The 26,312-nt window shown below is 39.5% G+C and overlaps 1 protein-coding gene across 26 annotated transcripts in view; it reads right to left on the bottom strand.

The window, feature by feature from the left end:
• DLGAP1 (DLG associated protein 1) overlaps positions 1-26,312 on the bottom strand; it is a 1,399,633-nt gene that overhangs the window by 784,671 nt on the left and 588,650 nt on the right. For 7 of the 26 annotated variants that reach the window (XM_084964262.1, XM_084964271.1, XM_084964277.1 and 4 more), the window contains one exon: positions 17,004-17,073. The exons of the other annotated variants lie outside the window; for them this stretch is intronic. The gene's annotated coding sequence lies outside the window, so the exon portion shown is untranslated. The remainder of the gene's footprint in view (positions 1-17,003; positions 17,074-26,312) is intronic. 26 annotated transcript variants of the gene reach the window in all.

Raw genomic sequence — 26,312 nt, 5'->3', positions numbered from 1 at the left:
TACGTGGAATCTAATTTTTAAATGATACAAAATGATACAAATGATACAAATTTTTAAATGATACAAAATAGAAACAGACTCACAGATTTCAATAACAAACTTACAATTACCAAAGGGGAAATGTGGCAAGGAGAGGGATAAATTAGGAGTTTTGGATTAACAGATACACACTATTCTATATAAAATAGATAAACAAGGACCTGCTGCATAGCCCAGGGAAGTCTACTCAATATTCTATAATAACCTATATGGGAAAAGAATCTGAAAAAGAATGGATATGTACATATGTGTAACTGGATCACTTTGCTGTACACTTGAAACCAACACAACATTGTAAATTAACTATAGTCCAAGAAAATTTGAAAAAAGAAAGAAATGGGACAATGTCATCCTCCTCTTTACAATAAAGCTTCAGGCATCACTTTCGCCTGCACATGCCATGAGGACAGGGCACCTAACTCTCCACACCCAGCCTCGCATGGAACACAGCATCTGGCACATAACAGGATTCCAATATGTATCTGTGCTAAGCCCTAGGCTGAGGAAGAAGCAACAGAGTAAACTCATAGAGATTAAATTACAACTTGAGAGTTGAATTTATCATCCTGAGTTCTTTCTCCAAACAGAGCAAACCCTCATTTCCAGTTAATATTTACAAGTATCTATATGGGTCCCACTGCATATAACCATATGAGACCAACTTTGTGTCTTCATCATTTTCAAACCACAATGCATAAATATGGATAGCAAGTTGGCCAACACATGTAGTTTTCATTTATAATACACTTACATGTGATATAATCATATAAAAAGGGAAATCTGTGGATTCTAAAGAAAAACCTTTCAGAAGAGTATGAAAACACTGAATCATATTTGATCACAGAAATTATAAAACAGCTCCCTAAAACTATCCCAAGCATACATAACACTCATCATATATAATGGCATTATTTCAAACACTGTTTGTGGTCCAAGGCAATAACCAGCTGTTAGTATCACTGGACTCTCCCACGCTCCTTACTAAGTTATTTTTCAGTATATCCAGTAATTACTGTTGGCACATACTCGAATTCCATAACTTGCTGTCTTCTCTCTCAAGAGCTTTCAATCTGATTACATTTTCCATGATGTAAAACCACAACTCCCTTATTAGACGCCACGTAGCAGTGGCCAAATTCTGGGTCCTTTCTCCCTCTGCTTTTCCTCATATAGCCCTACACTGTTAGAATTGGGTACCCAAATCTCAGCGGAAACCAACATGATTTATTTTTGTCACAACCCTTCTGAGGACTGTGATCTTCTCTGTCATCCCTTATGGAGGCATACCCATCCATTTAGAAACATTAGTTTTAGCCGAGATATCAAGTGTCAACAGGAAACTCTCTCAGAGGAATAAATGATCTTCAGACTTAAAAGTGTAACCAACCAAGATCCTGGGGGTCTTCCGGGGACATATTCCTCCCCCTCACTCTTTGCTTTAGCCCCTCTCTGAAGCACCTCACTAACAGTGTCTGATATTTCTTGAGTCGTTTCGAGGTGCCAAAACTCCCACCACAAGAGAGAAATTAACACATCCCCTCCAGAGTCTGGCCAGAATCGGGAAATATTTGCAATAACTTATAGCCTTTTTACTTCCCCTTACTATCAACCAGTCGGAGAACTGTGCACAAGCTGATCATATACCTTAGGACTCCTCTCCCTTGCCTTTAAAAAAGCTTTGCTGAAACCCACTAGAGAGCTTGGGCTTTTTGAGCACAAGCTGTCCGAGAGCCCCTGCTTGGTGTCTCACAATAAAGGCTGTTCTTGCGTTCACCACAACCAAGTGTCAGAAGATTAGCTTTACTGTGCATGGGCGAGCAGACCCCAGTTTTGGTTCAGTAACAGAAGGCTAGTCTTACAACAAAGTCAGGGTTTATTTGAAGAAAGATTTTGAGCACTTGGTCAGGAATTCTTAACTGGCACTCTATGTTTCCTTTAATGTTAGGTAGAGGTGAAACAAATTTTATTTAACCAATTTCATCAAGCACTTATTGAACACAAAGCAGCATCCTGGGTTTTCAGGTGTTTGGAACCTGGTATGTGCATCGGGGCACTAGAAGATTAACCCATAACCACCCAGAGGATACTCTAAATACACTTTCCTTGACAGTGCTTACCTAGACTACTTATTAATTAGGTCATTCAAAGTGAGTCTAACTTTGATAGAGCCTTCTGAGTCCATAAAATCTGGCTCCATCCAGTAACTCAGTGGGAGGAACTGTTCCCTTTCCAACATAAAAGACCTTCAAAGATCTGGACTTTGCCATGGAACCCATGCATTTTAAGGATTTCAGAGGCCTATTCTGGTTACTTGTTATTCATTTCACATTCACACACATACACACACACCCACACACATCCACATATGCGTGTGTGTGTGCAGAGTTCAGGCATGATGGTTCTGCATTCATAGGTGACGCTCCTCTCAGACATGACATAGAAGAGGCTACAGAAAGGTGAAAGTTGTATTCTGCCTTCAGCAATCTGGAGAGACCAGTTACTACCATTCTAATCATCTCAAGAAGAGAATCATGTTCGGAGTAGAAAAGAACCAGCCTATTCCTCTAAATTCATTATTCCCAGACTCCAAGCTAATTTTTCTCAGGCAAATACATTGCTTGAAACTGTCAAGTGATTTATAAAAGTCCTAAAACCTTAGGTCACTAGCCATGTTTTTCCTGTTTAAGAAAATATGGTGCATATTTTGATCTCAGTCAGTTGGGTGTAATAATCATTCCCTTTCAAAAGATAAACAAGTTTTACAGAAGAGATTATATCCCTTAGGATTTATAAATTAACTTCATCTTCAATCACATTTAAAAATTCTCTTACATTGTCCTTAAGACATGGCATGTACATTATTACTTTCTTATAAAATCTGCACCATTGAGATAATATAGACACCATCATGATTCACTCTGAAAGGATGCCAAGAAAACATTCTTTATAGAACTAGTGAGAGATCAGAAAACAAGTAATCTCACACACCGTGGGTGGGAGGGTAAGTTAGCATAGCCATTTTGGAAGGCACCTTGGCTGTATAGAAATTTAAAGCATAACTATGCTTTGACCCTAAAGTTCTATAATTTGGAATCTATCATAATAAGTATAATTACACATGCACAGAAAAACATATAGGAAAGTTTATCACATTACTACTAAGAGTATACGTCCTTTAACTTTTGCTGAATGAGCACTTAGGGAGTGACTAAATTAAATCCATGTTACAGAACAGCATATGCAGCAGTTAAATATAGGCAAGTAAGGTCACATGCCCTGAACATGGAAAAATGCATTGTTCAGAGAAAATGAAAGGCCAAGTTAAAAAAAAATAATGTATCCAACATGATCTCATTTATGTAAAAGCTAAAACTCCATCTTTTTATCCATCTATGTGTTTGTGGGGTGTGTGTCTGTGTATATGAGAACCAAGCTAAAAGGGTCCTATAAACTATGGTTATCTATAGGGTAGACAGCAGATTGGGGAAGAATGGGAAACAGGGAAGCCAGAAAGGAGGTAAGAACAGGGACTTCCACATTTTACATCTTACGTTTCACTTTTCAATTCCAATTGTAAAAGGCAGGTTAACAGAAGCAATGGAATCAACTATAACTATAACCCAGGATCGTGCAGTGTAATTAAAAATCTAAGTAATATGCCGACAAAAGGGAATTAACACCTGAACTGAAGGAGCAGTGGTCCTATCGTGTTGGCAAGTTAGTCCAACAAATTTAGATAAAATCAAGAGTTACTTTCTATGAATCTCAACTGAATTATAATTAAAAACAAAGGAAAAACTCAATAAAAAACAAAACCAGCTTCTCTCACACTTGTGGACTGAGTAAAGGCAGGGAAGCATCTACACAAGATGGAAGCACCCACCATTTCTGATGCAAAACAAGCATTTTGTACACATTAGTATCCTGTTCTCTCATGTAAATTGATGTTTAACCTGAACCCATTTTATCCATTTTTATTTCCTGCTCTTCCAAAAGACACACCCTCTCTTCTAACATCTGGGTTATCTCACAATTTCATCAATACCACGCCATTCTTCCAAGGACCCCTGCAGTGGATGCACGGGGGGGGTGGGGGGGTTGCCTCCTCAGTCAGCATTCCCTTTCCTGAGTCTTTGACAACTCCACATCCACCACTTCCCTCCAGAGAGGGTGGGTCCCTGCTTCTACATCCATTCTACACCTGTCTCCCATCTCCATTCCCTACCCATCATCTAAGCTGGGTAACCAGGTCCTCTCTTTAAGAATTTCACCAAAATAGTCATAGGCTCCAAGACCGAATCAATTACAACTTATTCTTGGAGCAAGAAAATCCAGAAGGATCAGGAGCCATGGAAGCTCCTGAGGCTACTTGTGCTGATCACTAAACAGAGAGAGGCAGGCTGCCCACACTTAGAAGCAGCAATGAGAATGAACAGTCAGAACAAGAGTGGAGAGAGAAGGAAAAGAGTGAACAGTCAGAACAAGAGTGGAGAGAGAAGGAAAAGAACAGAGGAGAGGGAACAGACACAGATGCTTTCTCTTCAAGGGTTTTTCAGTTCTACCCCTGAGACACCCCCCCCCGGTAGTTCTTCATCTTTGCTTCTGCTGGATTCTGCTCTCATCTTTTCCCCAGTATTTCCTTAGTGAAGCTGACATGAATGAGTCTTGTCTTAGAATCTTGACAGAGAATGAACCTTGAACTATCCCACCATCAATTCTAAATCTACCATCTTTGAAGGGCCAACCAAATTCATTTTTTTTCTTTTTTTTTTACATGAAAAAATAAAGCCACAATTCCAATTTATACCCATTATTCCTTGAATACACCACACAGTACGTGCCTCATAATTCAAGCTTAGACAGGAGCATCTTTCGTCAGTGACAGAATGGCTTTGACAGAGTATCATACTACACTGGGCCCTCTTTGGGACAAAGTGCTCCATTTCTTCAATAGTTTCTGTATATTGAGCACTCAGTAGGCATTCCAGTAATATGTTAAGTTACTGAGCATATGTTCCAAAAATATTACTGAAGCTCACTGAACTTAAATGTGTAATTAAAGCACGTATTCTACCACTGAGATCTAATAAAAATATTTAAACAAAAGAAAAGGTCCCTAATGAGAGATTACATACTAGAAAATAGGAGTCAATTTTGAAAAAAATACACTGCTTAGACATTCGGAGTTAATTTAAGTACATGTACAAGCATCAATTTCATGTTCAAAACCCAGATGCAATCTCATGGAAGAAAGAAGGCTAATAAAATATTACTGTTGATGTGTTGCAGCCCCTATACACACATAATCATCTAGGAATAGAATAAATGAGATAGATGAAAGTCTTAAGGAAAATTATCCTCATGACTATTAAAAGGAGTTTTAGACTAATGGGTAACACACTAGGCATCATAAAGATACAGTCTGTAATAACTTCCCAAATATTATTCACCAAAAAATAAAGGCAATGTATTTAAATTTTGAAAATTATTCCTGTTCTAATTTTCACTACAACATAACAAAATAATTACCTCTTTAAAATTACAATAACCCTTAAAAATCTGCCAATTCAACAAGCGGAATAGGAGGACAAGCATTTGTCCTTGGCTGGTGAAAAGTCTACCAATAGAATAAAACTGGAGGGTAAAGCGTCAAAGAAGAGAGCAAATATGACATACATGAACACATCTTCTCCATCTTTCTCTTTTTTCTTCCTCTCCCAAAACACTGCCTCTTCCCATTTACTAAAGATGACCTAGGTTACAGTTCTACTTCCAGTCACAGGAGGACACCAAGCCAGCATGAAGGCATGTCATTGAGGGTAGAAACTAACCTAACACATGTTCGGCATCCAGCTCTCTCTGAATCTTTATGAACCTCTGACTTTGTTTGTCCAGTCCGTTTAAGCTTTGCCTTATCATTAATATGTTTCCCAGGATCTCAACTCACAGCCCGCACACCAGTTTACCAATCTTGTCTCCTCTGCTCAGACACAGCATTCATGAGATCTGTCCATCTTTGGTCCACTGTTCCAGCATCAGGACTCAGTCTCTCTCAACATATATTTTGAAAGGCAACTTAATGATGCAGTTACCCAGCTACCCGTTCAGTTATACTCTACTACATACTACAAATATTGCTCACTGCTGACCCGAGTAAGGCAGATGATTCAAAGGCACACCTTAATTTAAGATTTCATTTGCTGCCTTAGTTGTTTTCCCACAAATAATCATTAATTTCCAGTAGTCTATCATGTCTTATTTCTGAAGTGGTAAATACCACTCAAAATAGATATAGGGGTACATACACATGTATGTATACATACACATATGGAAACACTATGAAATGGTTGACATAGAGCTTACTGAGTTTTCTCACATCAAAATTATTGTGCTTCTATTCTCTAAGGCCTAGAATTCTGAGATCTTGTATGGCTATCATTGCATCTCTTAGGGTGGGCCTACAGTTGTTTTCAGAGGCAGATAGGTAGACAGACAAAAAAAAAAAAAAAAAAAAAATTCAAAGGCACATGCATAGTGTAAAAATACCATCACAATGATCTCCAATTGCTAGAAACCATAGGGAGCAACTTTTCAAAGTCAGTCCACTGGAAATATGGATGAATCTGATTCTTCCCTCCCAATCTTCAACAGTCGTCTTTCAAGGAGTAAAGTGAAGGGATCTGGGTCTGTGGCACTGTGATGCTTTTCTATTATTTGAGACTTAAGGTGGTCCACATGTGTGTCTCACCTTCTTTCCATCAATTTCCCTCCCACCCCGCCCACCCTCCCCACCCTCCCCACCCCCCCCCGCCCCACTTTTTAGAGCCACACTTGTGGCATATGGAAGTTCCCAGGCTAGGGGTTGAATCAGAGCCACAGCTGCTGGCCTACACCACAGCCACAGCCATGCAGGATCTGAGCTGCATCTGCAACTACACCATAGCTCACGTCAGTGCTAGATCCTTAACCCACTGAGTGAGGCCTGAGATCGAACCCCCATCCTCACGAATCCTAGTCAGATTCATTTCTGCTGCACCACAATGGGAACTTCCCCCAACAATCTGTCTTAATTTTTCATGTCACATTCCAACAGACAGGGGCTAGACAGGCATCCCCCCATTTCATATTTCTTTGTCATTTCATCTTCTCCACTTACTAGGATTAAAAAAAAATGGAGACCTGACCTGACAATCCCTGATACTGACAAAACCAGTTAAGTAAACAAAACCTAATCTAGCTTATTACCCAGCACAAGCAAAATTTGTTATTTCTTATAAATGCCTCTAATAATCATAAACAAAGCTTAAATCATTATTCTAAAGTGGTACAAGATAATCACTGTCCATCAATCCCCTGCCATCAGTGACCCTCCATTGTTGGGGCAGGTCATTGGAAAGGTGAAACAGCTTCTGCATTTTCATTTCATAAGCTGACCTGTGCCACTGCACCTTTGAGTTTCATTCCTCTTTCAGGGTGAGGACTCTTAGTTGATGAACTGTTCTTTTATGCACAATAATCTCTTAATTAAATTTTAATTGATCTGATGTTATTTTTAACACTAGCACATTTGTGTTCAGATCTAATTCATCCTCCACAGTCCCACTGGAGCACCACCATTCCTCTGAAGTCTTTCTCGATTCCTTTATGCTGAGGGGACTTCTTACTCTAAACTTCCAGACACTTGCTTTGACCTTTCTAATGGGTCTTACCTCACACAGTGGAATGTAGTGATTCAGCCCAGGCTTTGCAGTCAGACTCACCTGGATTCCATTTCCCAGCCTACCTCCCCAAACTTTACTTCATATGTGTATATACATGAAGATGTAATATATATATATATATATAAGGTCACCATGCTGTACAGTAGAAAATTGACAGAACACTGTAAAGCAGCTAAAATGAAAAAATAAAAATCATATAAATATGAATTTTATGTTATAAATATAATAAATTTTATTTATATATAATTTAATTTATACATAATTTGATTTATATATAAATTTGATTATATAATTTGATTTATATTTAACTTTTAATATAATTTGATTTATATATAATTTGATTTTCATAATTTGATTTTATATAATTTGATTTATAAATTTATTTATATATGTTTTTAACATAATTTATTTATATATAATTTTACATAGACAAAAGGGTAGTTGTAGGAGTCATCTCTTGGGCTTGTAGCACTGTCAAAATATTAAGCCCTTGGAAGTTCTCTTCTGGCGCAGTGGATCAAGGATCCAGCAGGTTTAACTCCTGGCTCAGAAACTTCCACATGCCACAGGTGTGGCAAAAAATATATATATTAAGCACTGAATTAAAGTTAGCCATTATTAGATAATTATTTGTGTTTTGCATTACAGTTATAATTTTCATTATTATTTTTCTCATGGTCAATTAATAGATTTTCCCGGTAGACAAAATTTCAGAACTTAGAAATAAGATTTAACAACTCTGGAGACAATAGAAAAAGAGCATCGTGCTCCTTTTTCAATGGAAATACTACATCTTAATATGAAATTGCTTTTGAAAAGTTTCTTCATATGTGATGCGTGCAACCATAGCATTTATAGGAAGGAGAATCAATTACTTTACAATTTAAAATAATTCCTCTTTTGTAGACTGACTGCTGGTCTTTAGCTCCTGAGTTTAAATAAAGTATTTATTAGCTCTCAATGATAGAAAAGCTAATCCATTTTTTTGAAAAGACTGTATGAAAAATAAAAGTTTTCCTATGTCATTGGTTTTATATTTTATGCTCTCTCGCATGTACACAGTTCTCACTTCAGTACTTAAGACAGCAAGAATTTAATAAAGATTATTGAATGGCTCTCCTGAAGTTCTTTATCACGAACATGAATTTGACATGACATTTCTTCAACATCAGTTAAATAGCAACACACTGAATTATTTCAAAGTCAGGGCAACTACACGCCTTGGAAACTAAGCAACAGGAATACGGCCAGTGGGTATTTCAGTAACACTATTTAGAATTAGCAGATTATTCCTGGCTCTCTCTTCCCCGGGCATAATTTTGCCAGGAAGAGGTCAAAGGACCCACCTGCCTGCTAACAAAGAAATAGGGGTTAATTAGCTTCACTCCCTATTCTTATAAAGGCTAAATGTCTTGAGAATGAACCGCATCATCTTCTAGATAGCACAAAAGCACAAACAAAGCATTAACACATTACCTGGAGAATAATGTTCTAATATTCATCTAATTGAACGGTCATTATCTTTGGGGTTTTAACTTTTAAAACTCACCTACTGTGCAAGCATATTTATTAATGAGTAAAATATATTGTGTACTTAAAGCCAGAGATTTTCGTGGTTTTCATTAGCATTCTCTTTTTTTTTATATTTTGAAAATATAATCCTAATAAAATGAGAATATAAGACCTCTCTGATGTAACAGCAGGAGGCCATGCTAGAAATAACACTAGGCTGGTAGTTAAGGGATCTAGGTTCTAAACTAATTAGTTACAAAATATTGTATGAATTTGTACAAAACTAAGCACCCTCAGACATAAAATGAGGGAAATATATACTTCAGAGGAATGTTTACTCATGAGGATCAAATGGGATTGTTTTGGGACTGTGTTATGTAGCACACAAAGTGCTCAAAGACAACGAATTATTATCTATCCTTCCTTCCTTTTAACCCATGTAATGTAACCAAATGGAAAAATCCCATATATCAAGACAGTGAAGGGAAAAAGCTAAATGCGTCCATCTCCATTTGAACTTACATTACCTGTACATTCAATCTGCAAGTCTAATAAGGATAAACATTTCAATGACTCCTACCCACTCAATAAAATAACTCTGGATCAGTTCTCTGAACTTCAGTGAATTGGAAAAGATTAGTGCCATATACCCTTGCACTCTGCTAATAAAATGCGCAGCAAAAGTCAAAAAAGCTTCCAAATACTATGGAAATGCCATGAAATGGTCAATGATTCCTTGAAGCAACAAGCAATTTGCATCCCTCAAAACAGCTTTGGTCAACAGAAGCTGAGGGGCTTCCTCCTAAGGGGAGTATTAACAACAGAATCAAAGGTGTGATTCAGTATTGTAGCTGACTCATAATGAGAAGTAAATAACTAACCTACCTTTTATCATCTCTCTCCAGGTTTCTTGGGGTCCAGTGAGGACATTTTATGAGCTAAATTCTCATCATGAAGTTAACTGCACACACTAAATAGGATTTCAAAAGATCTCCTGAATAAGGGGGTTGTGTACCAGATAATAATCTCAAATAATCAGAGAACAAGCTTCATTTTCATTGTCTCTCTGTGACTTTGGAATTTTCTTTTTTCTTTTTTTTTCTTTTTTTTTTTTTTTTTTTGGCTTTTCGTCTTTTTTAGGGCCACACCCGCAGCATATGGAGCTTCCCAAGCTAGGGGTCTTAGCAGAGCTACAGCTGCCGGCCTACACCACAGCCACAGCAACGTGGGATCCGAGCCATGTCTGCGACCTACATCACAGCTCACGGCAATGCTGGATCCTTAACCCACTAAGCAAGGCCGGGGATCGAACCTGCAACCTGATGGTTCCTAGTCGGATTCATTTCCACTGCACCACGATGGGAACTCTGACTTTTGCATTTTCTTGATTCAAAATCTGTGCACTGCCCGATATCATCTGGGAGTATGAATATGAAAATGAGAGTGGAAAGAAGCAAAAGGGAAGCTAGTGGTCGACTGGCTAGAACAAGGGAGTAGTTGTTAGTGTCAGGAAAGCTGAGTTTTATTTCAGGCTCACCCCTCCCTTCCTGGCTATAGTACCAGCTGCTGAAGCTCTCATTATTACTTATTTTATTGTATTGTTTTTTAAAGTGATTATTTCCATGGCAACGGGGCACTGTTCCAGGCATCAGGAAGGCGTGATGGCCACAGTGGAGTTGGGAATTAGCAAAGAAAGGGAGCAGAGAGGAAAGGGGTTGGGGGTATGAAGGACTTTGAGAGCAAAGGTGCAGGATGGACCTGGCAAAGCACCAAAGATATTCTAATTTCAGATGTCAGTTAGTGGAAAATTTTGCCTTATGTTTATAAGGCCAGCAAATAAAGCAGCCTTTCTGATTTTTTCTAACAGTGAAAAAAACAACAGAACCAATAGAATTCTACTCTGAGAGGATACTGCTGGTGAAATGATAAAATCTAGCCTCTAGACATCCAGAGGTGGTCTTTCCTGATCTGGCCATCAACCTTATCTTTTCATGGGTGTCCAGATGGTCAATGGTGATGGGATAATTTCAACCATGTCAGAATGAGGGACCACACAGTACTTGATCTGAAGGCAGCCCTGACTTTAAAACAAAAACATTCTCAATCTGATTTCCAGAGATGAAGGAATATAATTATATTGACGAACAAGACACGGTATACGAAAAGAGATTGATCCTTGCCATTCCATTCTGTTCTCAAAGTGAACCGCTTTGGTTCCACAGGAAAACAAAAAGAGTTAACAGATCGGTAATAATAATCCTCAGAATCTCAACTTCCTGAGCATTTACTAAAATCCAGGCACTGCTCTAATCAATTTCACCTATACTAGTAACTTCTCCCCGAGCCTGGGAACCTCCATGTGCTGCTGGTGTGGCCCTAACAAAGACAAAAAGCCAAAAAAAAAAAGAAAAAGAAAATGCCAAAGTCACAGAGAGACAATGAAAATGAAGCTTGTTCTCTGATTACTTGAGATTATTATCTGATAAACAACCCCCTGATTCAGGATGTTAGCTTTTTTTTTTTTTTTTTTTTTTTTTTTGGCTACACTAGCAGCATGTAGAAATTCCTGGGCCAGGGATCGAACGCGCACCACAGCAGGAACCCGAGCCACAAGAGTGACAAGATGGGATCCTTAACCCACTAGGGCACCACAGAATGCCCAGGAGGTTAGCTCTTAAACTGCCTGCCTCAGATCCCCCAAAACCTGGGTCAAACTGGTGTCAAGTAAGTATTTACTTTTCATTCTTTTTCAGTTAGATATTGACATACATTCATTTTGTCACTGATCTGTACCTTCGCAGAAAGTCCTTCTGTTACTAATCACATCTGATTTGAGAGATGCAGACGGCTTGTTGCTCCAAGAAATAATTTGCCACATTATATAAATAAATAAAATAAGAGCCATGGGAATTAGCATATGGACCTTAAAAAAACCACAGCGTATCATACAATAGACAGGCTGTTCCAGTCAAAGAAATCTATGTATTCAGGGTTCTTGTCTTCTAGAGACTTCTAAAACAAGATATACAATAAAAATACACAAATACACCCATGTATAATAAAAGTTAATTTATTTTTCATATTTTACTTGTATAATTTATAAATAATCCCATATTAATTGTGGCACAATGTTAGAATAGAGTTAGGGTAAACATGCCACTAACTTGACAATAATTTTATTCTGTTGTTCAAATCATTTTCATAGAGAATACACAATTTGTGTAGGTCTTAGAGGAAATATGAAAGCTTTTCGAATATAGAGAAGCACAAAGAGATGTGTAGAATACAAACCACAATTTTAAAGAATTACCATAAGGACTTAGAAAATGTGCTGTTGTGAGCTGACAAGGTTTCTAAGCATCATTTACTCAACACTTAAGTACATGGGTGACCATGGCGAGGCTGTAGCGTGATTCTGGCGATAGCTATGACCTCCTTTGGCAACTGAGACATCCCTTCAGGGGCTTGGAGTCCACTGAATATGGCAAATCACCACACATAACCACAGTTCATCAGGGTCAGTGTAACATTAGCAATATGTAGAAGCAAGAGTTAAAATTATCACCCAGCCTACCTGGTAGGCCGATATACCTGTCCAAGGTCAAAGAGCTGGTTAAGAGTTAACACCAGTACGTACACCTGTAACTTACATAATATTGTATACCAACTACACTTCAATAAAATAAACTTTTCAAAATGAGTTAACATAGGTGGTAACAGGGGCAGGAGTCTTTTCCAATTCTTGTGTTAATGAAAAGGATCTCATGTACACAGTTTTGTGAGGAAATGGAGCTCTAGGCAGTAACTATTTTAGACTATTAGAAGATGCCTAACCAGGGTACCAATGCTCTAAGACACAGAAATGCAAGAATGAACATAAGCATGCAGAGAGGAGGGCTATGTTTAGAATGGGGGAGATGCCAATGAAAACAAAGGAAATGAGTGGAAGAAAAGAAATAGTCAAGTTACAGAGTTACCTAATAGGTAAAACTAGGAGATAAAAATCTGTGGCGCAAGAGTGTTTGGGGTAAGAGAAGTGTTGCCTCTATAATACTCAGAGGTTAATAAAACTACCTTCTCTAATGTGTCTTGTAAATGAAACCGGATTGAAGTTAAAATAGGGAGTAAGCTGTTATTATTTAACACCCACAGTGTTCTAAATACTCAGATCCTCTCTGGAATGGTAATAAAAACCATGGGAAGGGATGAAAAGGGTAGAAAGAAGAAATGATGGGGCAAGGTGGTGTGGAAAGGTAGATGACCTCCATCAACTGAAAGACATTTCTTGAGCCTTTATTACAAACACATCTACGAGGCACTTTGTTAGATGATCTGGGAGGGAAAAGAGTATAACGGCCAAATTGGGAACTAAGGGATACACGAATGCAAAACACAAGGTTATATTTTATAAATTTATGTAATAAAGATTAAAACAAGGCCATATCATTGACCAGATGATGATTTTTAAATATTATTGGAAGTAATTGTGATGGAAATTTATTTCATAAGTGAACTTTATTTTAAATTAATTGAATGAATGTTATACGATTTATTCTAGGGAAGACTTCTCTGACCTTGAATGAGCAAAATGTATGACTTCTCTTCAAAGGTAATAAAATTTTTACAGCAGGAAGGAAATGAAGTGAATATCTAATATTCAGATGATAAAATGGAGCCCCGAATAGGTTAAACTGGAAATTCAAGATCACACAGTTACTCTGTGGCACAAAATCTTGACTACCACCCAGACCCTCAACTCTGTCAAGAAGTTTTCACCATCTGCCACTGACACTCTTCTGTCACAATTCTTGCGAGTTCTGTTTCTTACTCGAGACTGTTTATCTAAGTTAGATCATAAATACTTCTTATTACAACCAGATATGGAGAGTCACACCAAATGCCAAATTCATGTAAGTGTGGAGTTATCACTGGAAAAAGGTTGGGGAAAGAAACTTTTTCCTTGCTAATATAAGGTCTAAAGTTAATGCAGACCTGGCTTGAGAAGAAATTGGCCATCTTTTCTGCAATCATTTCAGTATTTCATTACTCCTTATTTTTCTCCACTATCTTCTCTGCCTTTGCCAAACCCTGAGATGCAGTTGATCTTACAGTTCTGTTCTTGAATTATGAGCTCACACCAGGCAAGCTCATTGTTCCCTAAAGTTTCTTTCACCATCTCTTCATAGAAGATCCCTGGCTCTCAATTCCCAGGTCACGTACTCCCAGGTCCAAAAACTGCATTCCCACTTGTCTTCTATCTATTTTCAAATGGGTGGTCCATGGAGCCATGTCCAAAATGGAAGCCATTTTCTCCTTCAAAGTCATTTCCTTCTTATGTGGTACATATATACGATGGAAAACTATGCAGCCATTAAAAAGAACAAAATAATGTCATTTGTAGCAATACAGACGCAACTAGAGATACTCACACTAAGTGAAGTGAACTATGTGTAGTCACTTAAGACGGAGCATGATAACGTACAAAAATAGAATGTGTACATGTATGTGTAACTGGGTCACCATGCTGTAGAGTAGAAAAAAAAAATTGGGAGTTCCCATCATGGCTCAGTGGTTAACAAATCCGACTAGGAACCATGAGGTTATGGGTTCAATCCCTGGCCTTGCTCAGTAGGTTAAGGATCCAGCATTGCTGTGAGCTGTGGTGTAGGTTGCATATTCGGCTCAGATCCTGTGTTGCTGTGGCTCTGATCCAAGGCTCTAATTAGACCCCTAGCCTGGGAACTTCCATATGCCACAGGTGAGGCCCAAGAAATGGCAAAAAGACAAAAAATTAATTAATTAATTAATTAATTAAATACCCGAGGAATGATTTAAAAAAAAAAAAAAGAAAGAAATTGTATTGGGGAAATAACTATTTAAAAAATACTACTACTAATAAAAACTATTATATAAAAAAAGAAAGACAAATACCATATGATATCACTTACAAGTGGAGTCTGGAACACAGCACAAATGAACCTATCTACACAACAGAAACAAACTCAGAGACATAGAGAACAGACATGTGGTTGCCAAGGAGGAGGCAGGAGGGAGTGGGATGGACTGGGAATTTGGGGTTAGTAGATACAAACTACTACATTTAGAATGGATAAGCAATGAGGTCCCACCGTATAGCACAGGGAACTATATCCAATCTCTTGGGACAGACCATGATGAAAGATAAGAAAAGGAATGTATACACACCTATGACTGGATCATTCTGCTGTAGAGCAGAAATTGGCACAGTGTAAACCAACATCACTTTAACTTTAAAAAATGTAAATTAGGGAGTTCCTGTCATAGCTCAGCAGTAATGAACCCGCCTAGTATCAATGAGGATGCAGGTTCAATCCCTGGCCTTGCTCAGTGGGTAAAGGATCCGGTGTTGCTGTGAGCTGTGGTATGGGTTGCAGATGTGGCTCAGATCTGGCATTACTATGGCTGTGGTTGGTATAGGCCGGCAGCTGTAGCTCTGATTTGACCCCTAGCCTGGGAACCTCCATATACTGCAAGTACAGTCCTAAAAAAGCAAATACATTTTAAAAAAGGTAAGTTAAAAAAAAAACAAAAAACAAAAAACTTCTTCCCAGGTAATAACTCCACTATCCCCTGATCAGAAATGTGGAAGTCATTCCAGAATTCTTTCTCCCTATCCTACTTCACCTCATCCTGTCCATTCTATCTCATAATGGCTCCTCAGCACTGCTATTATACTGACAAAGAGCCTCATTTCTTTCTTGCAACATTGCCAAGATCGACGAACCTATCTTGTTCGTACCCGCTATGGATGTTTGTAGCTAATCTTCAATCCATCCTCCATACGGCTTACCCCAATATTTACCGCCAAGCCACTCAATCTCCACAGAAAAGGGTCCCATCTCCTCAACTTGCCACCAGAAGCACTTCATTATCTAGTTCTTTCCTTCCTCAACCTCCCCAGTTTCGCCTCTTCTTCACTCACATCTCTCATTCAATAATAGCATTCTAGAAATTTGAGAGTTCCCGCAAACCCTGTTTTTTCACAAGAGAAGGCAACAGACAATTCATTCCTGCGAGCTGTAGACAACACAATGACATTAAAAACTGGTCAGAAGATGACAGGATATTTCAGAGAAGACATGTGCTAACTAGTGAGAGCTCGCAAATACCACAGGATTGGTGCCTGGGACTGGGGATACAGAGAAATGGGGATTTGTTGTTCAATGGGGACCAAATTTCACTTTTCCAAGAAGAAGAATCCCTAAGGGTTGATTGCACAACGACTGAAAGCACACAATATTACTGAACTTCACCCCATGATGGTATCATGTCTGACAGTTTCACTGCCCTAAAAATTCATCTCCCACCCTCCTAACCCCCCGTAACCATTCCTCTTTCTTCTCTCTCCACAGTTTTGCCTTTTGCACAATGTTCTACAATAAAAATCACACAGTAGATAGCCTTTTCAAAATAGCTTTTCCCATGGAGTAACACGCAGTTAAATATCTTCTGCGTCTTTTATTGACTTGCTAGCTCACTTCCCCTTAGTACTGAATAATATTCCATCGTCTAAAGGTACCACAGTTGATTTATCCTTTCACCCACTGAAGGACACCTTGGTTGCTTCCAGGTTTTGACAGCTGTGAATAAAACTGCCCTAAACAACCACATGCAGATGTGGTGCCTCTTTGAGAAAATCCTCCTTCGGACCTCTTTCATGGTTCCTCCATGTGTTTTTTCTGTGATCTTTACCTGGAGTGTTCACCACTGGGCCAGCTCTGGTAGTCTGCACACATCTGAAGGAAAGCAGCTTGGTACAAAACTGTAACATAAATCATAAGCAACATTATTTATTACCTCAACTCAATTTAGTCTGCTCTCATTGACAGAGTTGGTCAAGTCTGTGCATCAAGTTGCTTTAAACTAGAGAGACAGCATCTTCAAGGCAAGGGTATCTGTCTAGACCACAAAACAAAGTACTTCTGGAATTCCCTGGGCTCTCAGCTGATTAAGGATCCAGCATTGTCACTGCTATGGCTTGGGTCACTGCTGTGGCATGGGTTCAATCCCTGGCCTGGGAAATTCTGCAAGCTCTGGATGCAGCCAAGACAAAACAAAACAAACAAACAAAACAAATTTAAAGAAAGACTTAGGGAAGATTACTCCTCCTGGGATCACCTTCCAAAATGCTGGCACTTGCTTTTCAACAGCACTGGGTGGAAGACATCTGAAATTTAACTAGGTTATTTTCTCCACCCTCCTTTCAGTCAAGAAAAATGAGAGTCCAGTTCTTAAGGACATGCTCAGAAAATCTGCTTTCTTCACCACACCCTTGCCTTTGGCCAACATGAACCACAGTGAGCTTCCTCACATTTCCAGAATTTCAACTCCTTACTCAATTAAGATCCTTCCTCCCATTATGCCATCCTCTAGAATGGGGCTGCTGGCTAATTTTCCCAACTTTGAAGGCTGAGTGACACTGGCGCCAACCAATAACAGGCTGTCACCTATTTTCAGTGACATCTACAGCACTGGTTGAAGAAGAGCCCCTTAGCTTGAAGGCGAATGAAGAAACCACTGCATAGCCCACAGCAGCACTTTTGAATGATGGCTTGCAACTTAAATAAACTGGTCCTTCCCAGGGGCAGTGACCTTCAGAGTTGCTCAAGTAGAAATACTGGCTCTCATATTGTCTCATAGTCAGGTAGACGTACAGCCTCTGTTTAGGTCCACTCCCAGAAACAGAACAATCACTTCCCTGGTGCCTGAGGACATTCTGAAGATGGTCAGAGCTGTTCACTGAGAAGGACAAAAGTCCAGCCATGATCGTACCACATCTATTGACACCAAGCCCTCTTTGTCTGATTTAAAATTGTTTTGGAGTTTCCGCTATGGTACAATGGGATCAGTACCATCTTGGGAGTGCTAGGATGCAGGTTCAATTCCCAGCCCGGCACAGTGGGTTAAGGAGTCAGCATTGCCACAGCTGTGGCTTAGTTCACAACTCTGGCTTGGGTCTGATCCCCGGCCCAGAAACTCCATATGCCTCAGGTGCTCTAAAATGAAAAATAACATGGAAAAGGAGTTCAAGGTAATTGTGCTTTTTTTGGTCTCATTGTTACTGATGTATTGCCATTTGCCCATTTGTTTGGGGTTAGAAACTGAAGGGGAAAAACCAAACTGTTGATTCAGGAGGAGACACAAGTCAATGGATTTATTCTTCTGGCAAGTGTGGGTCAAGGACAAGGGAGCCTGTTCCCTCTTAAGTCAGATGTCACACAAAAACGGAGCCTGGCCCCAGCAACTGCCATAAGCTATCCAGATGGGCAGTCCCAAATTTGTTTACGGACAAGTGGTGGGAACACAACCTGGGATCCACTGACAAAAGCCTCATATCTCACGTTAGGGAAAGAGTGCTGCTTACACCAGGCAGGATTTACGCACCTTCTCTTTGGAAACTGTGTGATTCCATTTTTTGTTTTTGTTTTTCTTTTTAGAGCTGCACCTCAGGATATGGAAGTTCCTAGGCTAGGGGTTGAATTGGAGCTGCAGCTGCTGGCCCTATGCCACAGCCACAGCCACAGCCACAGCAACTCGAGATCAGAGCCGCATCTGCAGCTTGTGGCAATGCTGGATCCTTAGCCTACTGAGCAAGGCCAGGGATCAAACCCACATCCTCCCAGAGACAACACAGGGTCCTTAACCCACTGAACCATAATGGGAGCTCCTGAAATTCCTTTATTACTGCTTGATTGGATCCTAAAAAATCAAAGAGAAAATGTATCAGAGTTTTCTAATGAAAAGTTAACAAGGATCTAGGTTTCCTCAACATAGATCACTGACCAGAACTTTATTTATTATGACCATACCCAATCTTTAGATGACCCAGGAATAAAAAGAATTTGGCCTCGTGTCACAACACACTGGAAAATGCCTTCCTGAGGACAACTAATGAAAGACAATGCTGGCAGATACCTTATCCTGGATGATGTGTCTACTTACATTGTTGTTTTTTTTTCGTTTTTTTTTTTTTTTTTTTTTTTGCTTTTTAGGGCCACACTCGTGGCACCTGGAAGTTCCCAGGGTAGAGGTTGAATTGGAGCTGCAGCTATCACCCTTCACCATGGCCATAGTCATGCCAGATCCAAGCTATGTCTGCGACCTACACCACAGCTCACGGCAATGCCAGATCCTTAACCCACTGAGCAAGGCCGGGGATTGAACCCACATCCCCACGGATCCTAGTCCGGTTCGTTAACCACTGAGTCATCATGGGAATACCTCCAATTACATTTTATTTATTTATTTATTTATTTATTTATTTTTTGTCTTTTGTCTTTTTGTTGTTGTTGTTGTTGTTGCTATTTCTTGGGCCGCTCCCGCAGCATATGGAGGTTCCCAGGCCAGGGGTTGAATCGGAGCTGTTGACACCGGCCTGCAACGCGGGATCCGAGCTGCGTCTGCAACCTACACCACAGCTCACGGCAACGCGGGATCGTTAACCCACTGAGCAAGGGCAGGGACCGAACCCGCAACCTCATGGTTCCTAGTCGGATTCGTTAACCACTGCGCCACGACGGGAACTCCTCCAATTACATTTTAAAGGCTAATATAAGATAGGAAATTTGATACTCTATTGAGCTTTATAATACCTGTACAGGCTAAGGTGACCTTACCAGGCCCATGATTTCAATATTATCTTTATGTTTTATGATTCCCACACATATATTCCCAAACCAAGTCCCACTTCTGACATCCAGCCTCACATTTTTTTTTCTTAATGGAACAAGTCAAATCAGTTTTTACTGTGTTACAATAGTTAAGTTTCAACAGTTATATGGGATTTGTAAGACTCTATGACCTAGGCTGGATTCTAATTTTCAGTATTAACACTTAGGACATGCTTTGGCTTTCTTGGAGCCTCACATGTCAAACTGCTGACTATTTGGCATCTTAACTTTTGGTATTTCAAGGGTATTTCAAACTTAGCATAACTGAGATCAAGCACTGGAGTCCTGATGTGTCTGCTTCCAACTCCAAGTTTCTCCCTCTCGGGATGAGGCACCAGCAGGTAACGCTGCAACCAGAAACATCCGAGTTGCCCTTGTTTCCTCCCTCATCCCTCAGCCTCGTCCATAAGCAAGTCATGTCTACTCAGTGTCCCAAACGCTAAGGACATGATTTCCGTTTCTGTATGTCCTCTGCTACCTCCTTGAACCAGATACACCACTTCTTACAACTTGGAACAGACCCCAAAATGGCAATCCAATGCCTATCGGTAGGATTTCCTAGCAGTAGCAGAAACAATCTTATGACTCAATTTGATGTTGTCCTTTGTACATTTAAACTATTTTGTTGACTGCCCTTGGCACTTCAACTCCTAACTCCTTACTGTGGCCTTGGAAAACTATGCCTCGAGTCTTACTTGTCTGCATACGCAGACTCTTCTGTCTTACCCCGAGCCCTTCTCTGTTCAAGCTTCCAGCATAGCAGTTTTCCCTCACTTCCTGAACATGCCCATCTCTCTTCCCTCCAAAGCCTTTTGCACATCTTTGCACAGACCTGAAATGTACTCTGCCTCCCATTTTACACGGGGGTTGCTTCTTTCTCAATTTCTAGGTTCCACCTCAAATGCTATTTCCTTCAAGGCCTTCTTTGGCCCATCTATTTAAATCAGCTCCCCTCCCATTACTTTTTCTCCCCCCCCCTTTTTAAGTACCCTTATATGTTAATTTATCTCTATTTATTTCATTACCTACAATTAAAAGCATTTTAATCGCAAGTCTCTCAATCTCAAACTTGTTCTTTGGCATGTGGTAAATGTCTGTTATTTCTAATAGATATTTGCATCATTCCATTATTTTCCCTATTTATTAATATACTCAATATTTTGTAATAATCTATAAGGTAAAGAATCTGAAAATATAAACACACACACACAAACACACACACGTATGTATAATTCAATCACTTTGGTGTTACCCAAAATTAACCCAATCAACTCTATTTCAATTAAAAAAAGAAATCATCAACTCATAAAAATCTGGGACTCCTTCTATGGAATGAACCAACTTCCCATTATTCCTTACCTCAATTCAGTTTGTTTACTTAGTGACACAATTTGTAATCACATGTTTGTCTGTATTTGATTGTTTTCATCTCTCTTGCTAGCTCATGAACTCTTTAAGGGTAAACGTGACAATTTTACTCACCGTTGCATCTCCAGGCCCTGGTACAAGTAGTGCATAGAAGGTGTGCAATAAATATTTACTGAATAAGTGATTACAAAAGTAGCTATGTGGCTGAATACGATACTGTGACAAGAGTTTCTGTATATGCAAAGAATAACAGAAAAAGATGAAAGTCACAAGAGAGCCTATTATGGGTCCCATCAGCCTCAAAAAGCAGCCATTTACTAGATGTTGCTGTTGGTGCTAAATTGTTGAAATTTTAATAAATGTCAATTATCAAATGTTCACTGTTCTTAGAAGGAAACAAGGAGCTATTGAAGGTGTGAGGTAATTTAAAATTTTCCTTCTTCATTCACTGTTACATTGGCATTTTGGAAAGAACTTACTTCAATCTAAGTATGCCAACATCTAAAGAATAAAGCAACTGCACAGAAAGATACCCTTGTAAATGGAAAGATTGTCTTGAAAAATTGAAAACAATCCCCCAAAATGGAAAGCCCCCACATCTCTGACTTCAACCGCTTTCTGAAAGAATTAGTTTAATTACTCATGAAAAATGTAGATCCTAAATATTTTATTGTTAAAATTATCCTCCTTTGAAACATAAATTCCTCTCCCAGGGAATCAGATCATTTTAAGCAGGTGGGAACAAATCTATTTTTAGCACCCAAGATTTCTGATGATCAGAGAAGTCAGTAAGTTCTTATGTCAACAGTGACATTTTAAGATCCCTTTCCTCTTGAAGGATTTTTGAAATTGTTTTACGGAGTCTCAGTTCTCAGCTGTTGAGGATAAAGAGAGCTTGGCTCCAGCAACATGAGATACACATGAGGAATTGTCTTCATTAGGCCCAGCTCTGCCGAAATAAGCCCTTTAGAAATTAAATTAGAAATTAAACCTTCCTCAGAATAGTCACAGAATAACATTAAAGAGTGTCAAAGAAGAGTCCTATGTATTTACTGAGAAATTCCAGTTAAGTTTCCAGTTTCTGATTTTCCGTCTCTCATTGGAGTTTTAAGCACAATTTTTCTTCTTTTTAGTGCCGCACACGCTGCATATCCAGGCTAGAGGTCCAATCAGAGCTGTAGCCACCGGCCACACCACAGCCACAGCAACATGGGATCTAAGCTGCATCTGCAACCTACACCACCGCTCACGGCAACGCCAGATCCTTAACCCACTGGGCAAGGCTAGGGATTGAACCCGAGGCCTCATGGGTACTAGTTGGGTTTGTTAACCACTGAGCCATGACGGGAACACCTTACATAAGTTTTGAAACATTCCAACATGAAACGCATAAAAGAGATCGCAATTTCATTTAGCATTCCTGATCTAAGCTCACATTTTTCTCTATCGCCATTTAAAATTTAAAAAGATAAAATCCCACAAGAGCATCAACATCTACTTAAACCTACCTTTTTTCTTTTTACATTGCTGTTATTGTCTCTAAAAAATTGGGGCCAGAGTTCCCATTGCGGCTCATCATTAAGGACTTGACATTGCCTCTATGAGAATGCATGTTTGATCCTGGCCTTGCTCGGATCTGGCGGCAGCTGTGGCTCCAATTCAATTCCCGGCTTGAGAACTTCCATATGCAGCAGGTGCAGGCATAAAAAGGGAAAAAAAGAAAATTAGGGCGTTAAGTATTGCAGTCTCCTGGGTCCAAAGAAGTCAAGATAAATTCATTTGGAATCTAGTAGCAAGTTTAAAATAAAATTAAAATTTTGATCTCATTTTTAAAATTATTTTTTTTTAAATAGTAATGTCTATCTCAGTGAGGTTACTCAAGGCATTACCTCCAGCCAGATGCCGGTGGTGTCTTAATCTAGTAAATCTACTGAGCACAGATGAGGTCCTCTATAAATATCTGCCATTAATTAAAAAGCAGGGATGGAGAGAGATGAAAGAGAGATGAAAAGGTGAATTATTCTGATAAACGTAGATGGACACAACATATATTTTGATGGCCAGATAGCATCCTTTTTTTTTTTTTACAACCTAATTGTTTTTGAATACTAGGAGATTTTATAACAGGAACCGCTTGAGCCAATGCCCATTGAATTAAACAACTCCTAAACAGGCATCCTGAAAAACAGGCACATGGAAAAGCCTTCCTGAGCTTCACTTAGATACTGGAACAGAAGTTGCCACCCCCCTAGGTTTCAGGCCAAGGGGGAGGCTTGAGTGGTTGGTGGTAAAAAGGTGAAAGGCACTGAGTCTCCTCTAGGGGATTTCTGCCTCTATGACTCAGTAAGAAGAAATAAAATTTTAATACTCGATTCCACGTCTGAAGAAAAAGTGGAGAGAGAGAAACTGAGTCAACTCCCACATCCGAAGTCGGCTCTACACAGATACAGACAGTGCCACTGAATGGTCCATTACCTTCAAAGGCAAGGCTGCCAGGAACCCAAATGTAATTCCATCACCACCCCAAAGACAGGGACAAGAGCACCTCTGTACAGTCAGTGTCCTTCGTGATGGTAAGGACCAGGATTTCTCCAAAATAGCAAAGTGAAATAAGAAGACTATGGGAGTCTCAGTAATTATGTGCTGCTGCTCTGAGGCCCAAGAGAGTAAGGAACAAATACCAGGAATAAAAGATCAACGTAGTTATCCATACAGCAGATCAGTGGAGGAGACGGTACCATTAATACTGGGGGTCCCCTGAGAGAAAGCTACAAGTTCTCTCCTCTCAAGAACAAGCTGGCTGGTTCACCTGGGAAGTTGGGAACTCACGCCAGGGCTGAGTGGCCAAAAGAGACCCGAGACGCACTAGAGAGAAACTGCCTCTTTTTCCTGCCACGTTGAGTCAGAAGGAGGCAGCAGCTTCTGGATATGAGAAGAGAGCCAATGGGCTGGGCAGGGCTTGTGGTTGACGGAATTAAGAGGTCCTGGATGGGTTTTGCACATTATTTCTAAAACCTATATTGTGTAACTTGCACTCGTTTGTTCTCAGAACTTCTGTGTAATACTTCACAGTGGGGGTTGGCGGGGAAGAGCTAAAAATGAGAGGGAAGATTTCCATGGAGTAGTTAAAGCCAAATGGTAGCAAGGTGCACTCTACAGCCAGACACACCCGAGGTCTGACCCCATTGCTACTTAGCGAGGTATGACCAAGGCAGGTCACTTCAACTCTCCAAGCCTCTGTGCCATTCCCTGTCCAACAGGTATGGCAAAGCATTCCACCATAGGGTAAGTGTGAGAAGAAAATAAACCACTTAATACACTTAAAACAAGACCTAGCAGAGGACAAGTATAACAGGTCACTGGAATCATTATCATTAGTAGTAATTTACTCAACAACCATGCCGCAGTCATCAAAAGGTTGTATGTCCTTAGTTTGGGTTCACAAGGCTGATTTGGGTTCTTTAAAACTGTCTGATGTCAGAGTTCCCGTCGTGGCTCAGTGGTTAACGAATCCCACTAGGAACCATGAAGGTAGCAGGTTCGATCCCTGGCCTCACTCAATGGGTTAGGGATCCGGCGTTGCCGTGAGTTGTGGTGTAGGTCACAGACGTGGCTTGGATCTGGCGTTGCTGTGGCTGTGGCATAGGCCAGTAGCTATAGCTCCAATTAGACCCCTAGCCTGGGAACCTCCATACGCCATGAGTGTGGCCCTAGAAAAGACAAAAACAACAACAACAACAAAAACACTGTCTGATATCAAAAGAAGAGGACTAATCTTAAGAAGGCCACTTTACTGAAGTCTACATAACATTTTAGAATTTGATTATTTCTATGTTCCTAGAAGCCACACTTTCTTTACATCAAAGTACTCCTTGGATTCTGTTTGCCTTCTTTGAATAGGTGACATTCACTTGAAATGACCAGCATCCATTTACATATTGTAAGGAAATACGTTAAAGTACCTAATAGCATGCCTCAAATATGTTCACTGTTCTTGATTGCATTTAACAAGGCCTTTTCTCCTAACAGGGGTCCTGCAATTTTTATTGGGGTGACCCTGTCACAAATCTGGAATTATCGCAGAGTCAAAATTAGTCAATTTCACCCATTACTACGTTTCTAGTTAATAAAATGTTAATATTCTTGAGGATAAACCCGTAATTTTGGAACTCAGTCTTGAGAGCCAGTGGTATTTAAATTTTAAATTAATCAGCCAGAGGTAAAGATTTCTTAATCCCACTTTTTTTAGGATATATTTACCTAGCTATTAAGTGGAGTTTACAACTGAATAAAGCTGTTTTCTAGATCATTCATCAATATGTTACTCTAATTTAGTGTGTGCTTTTGTATTTAATATTTAGTGACTTCCTAAGGCATAAATTCTAAAAAGAGAATGGGGCATACAGGTAATGACATAGGCAGCCAGGTGTATGTTATTTCTGCCCCATATTTTTTAGAAATATTAATGTATTCCTAGTACTAATTTAATTTCAATGAATATTTATCAATTCTTACTACATATTCAAAACCACAGAACACATAAAATCCTATCAGGAGTTAGGGCATATTCATGTGAAGCAAGCAGTGAAAAAAAGAACAGCATATGTTCAGCATTTTAAACACACTGATTAGTGTTAAAGATGATAGGCTTAAAATGGAGTTGCTTATGCTAAGCCCAATGTTACCAAGCTGAGACAGTTTCTGGCTCTGCCAGAAGTGGAATTGTTAACCAATCAGAAACCCCTGGATAAGCACAGGGTAGGAAATCATCCTCACAGGCCCCTGCCATCTTCTAAAGGAGAATAACCTTGCAATAACCAACCCACATTATTGCCCAGTTTCACTTCTTTAGAACTGCTCCCTTCTGCCTTAAAAGCTTTTCATTTTGTAGAGATCTTTGGAACTCCATTCCTTCTGCCAGAATGGATGCTGCCTGATTTATAAGTTGTTGAAGAACGCCAAG

This window comes from Sus scrofa, chromosome 6 (assembly GCF_054392235.1).
Source record: "Sus scrofa isolate SSC_HxYL_T2T_F1_AM1 chromosome 6, Sscrofa_HxYL_maternal_Yorkshire_Landrace_v2.0, whole genome shotgun sequence".
NCBI classification, from domain to species: domain Eukaryota; kingdom Metazoa; phylum Chordata; class Mammalia; order Artiodactyla; family Suidae; genus Sus; species Sus scrofa.
The sequence above is the reverse complement of the archived record's forward strand: the minus strand, read 5'-3'. Positions and strand labels throughout refer to the sequence as shown.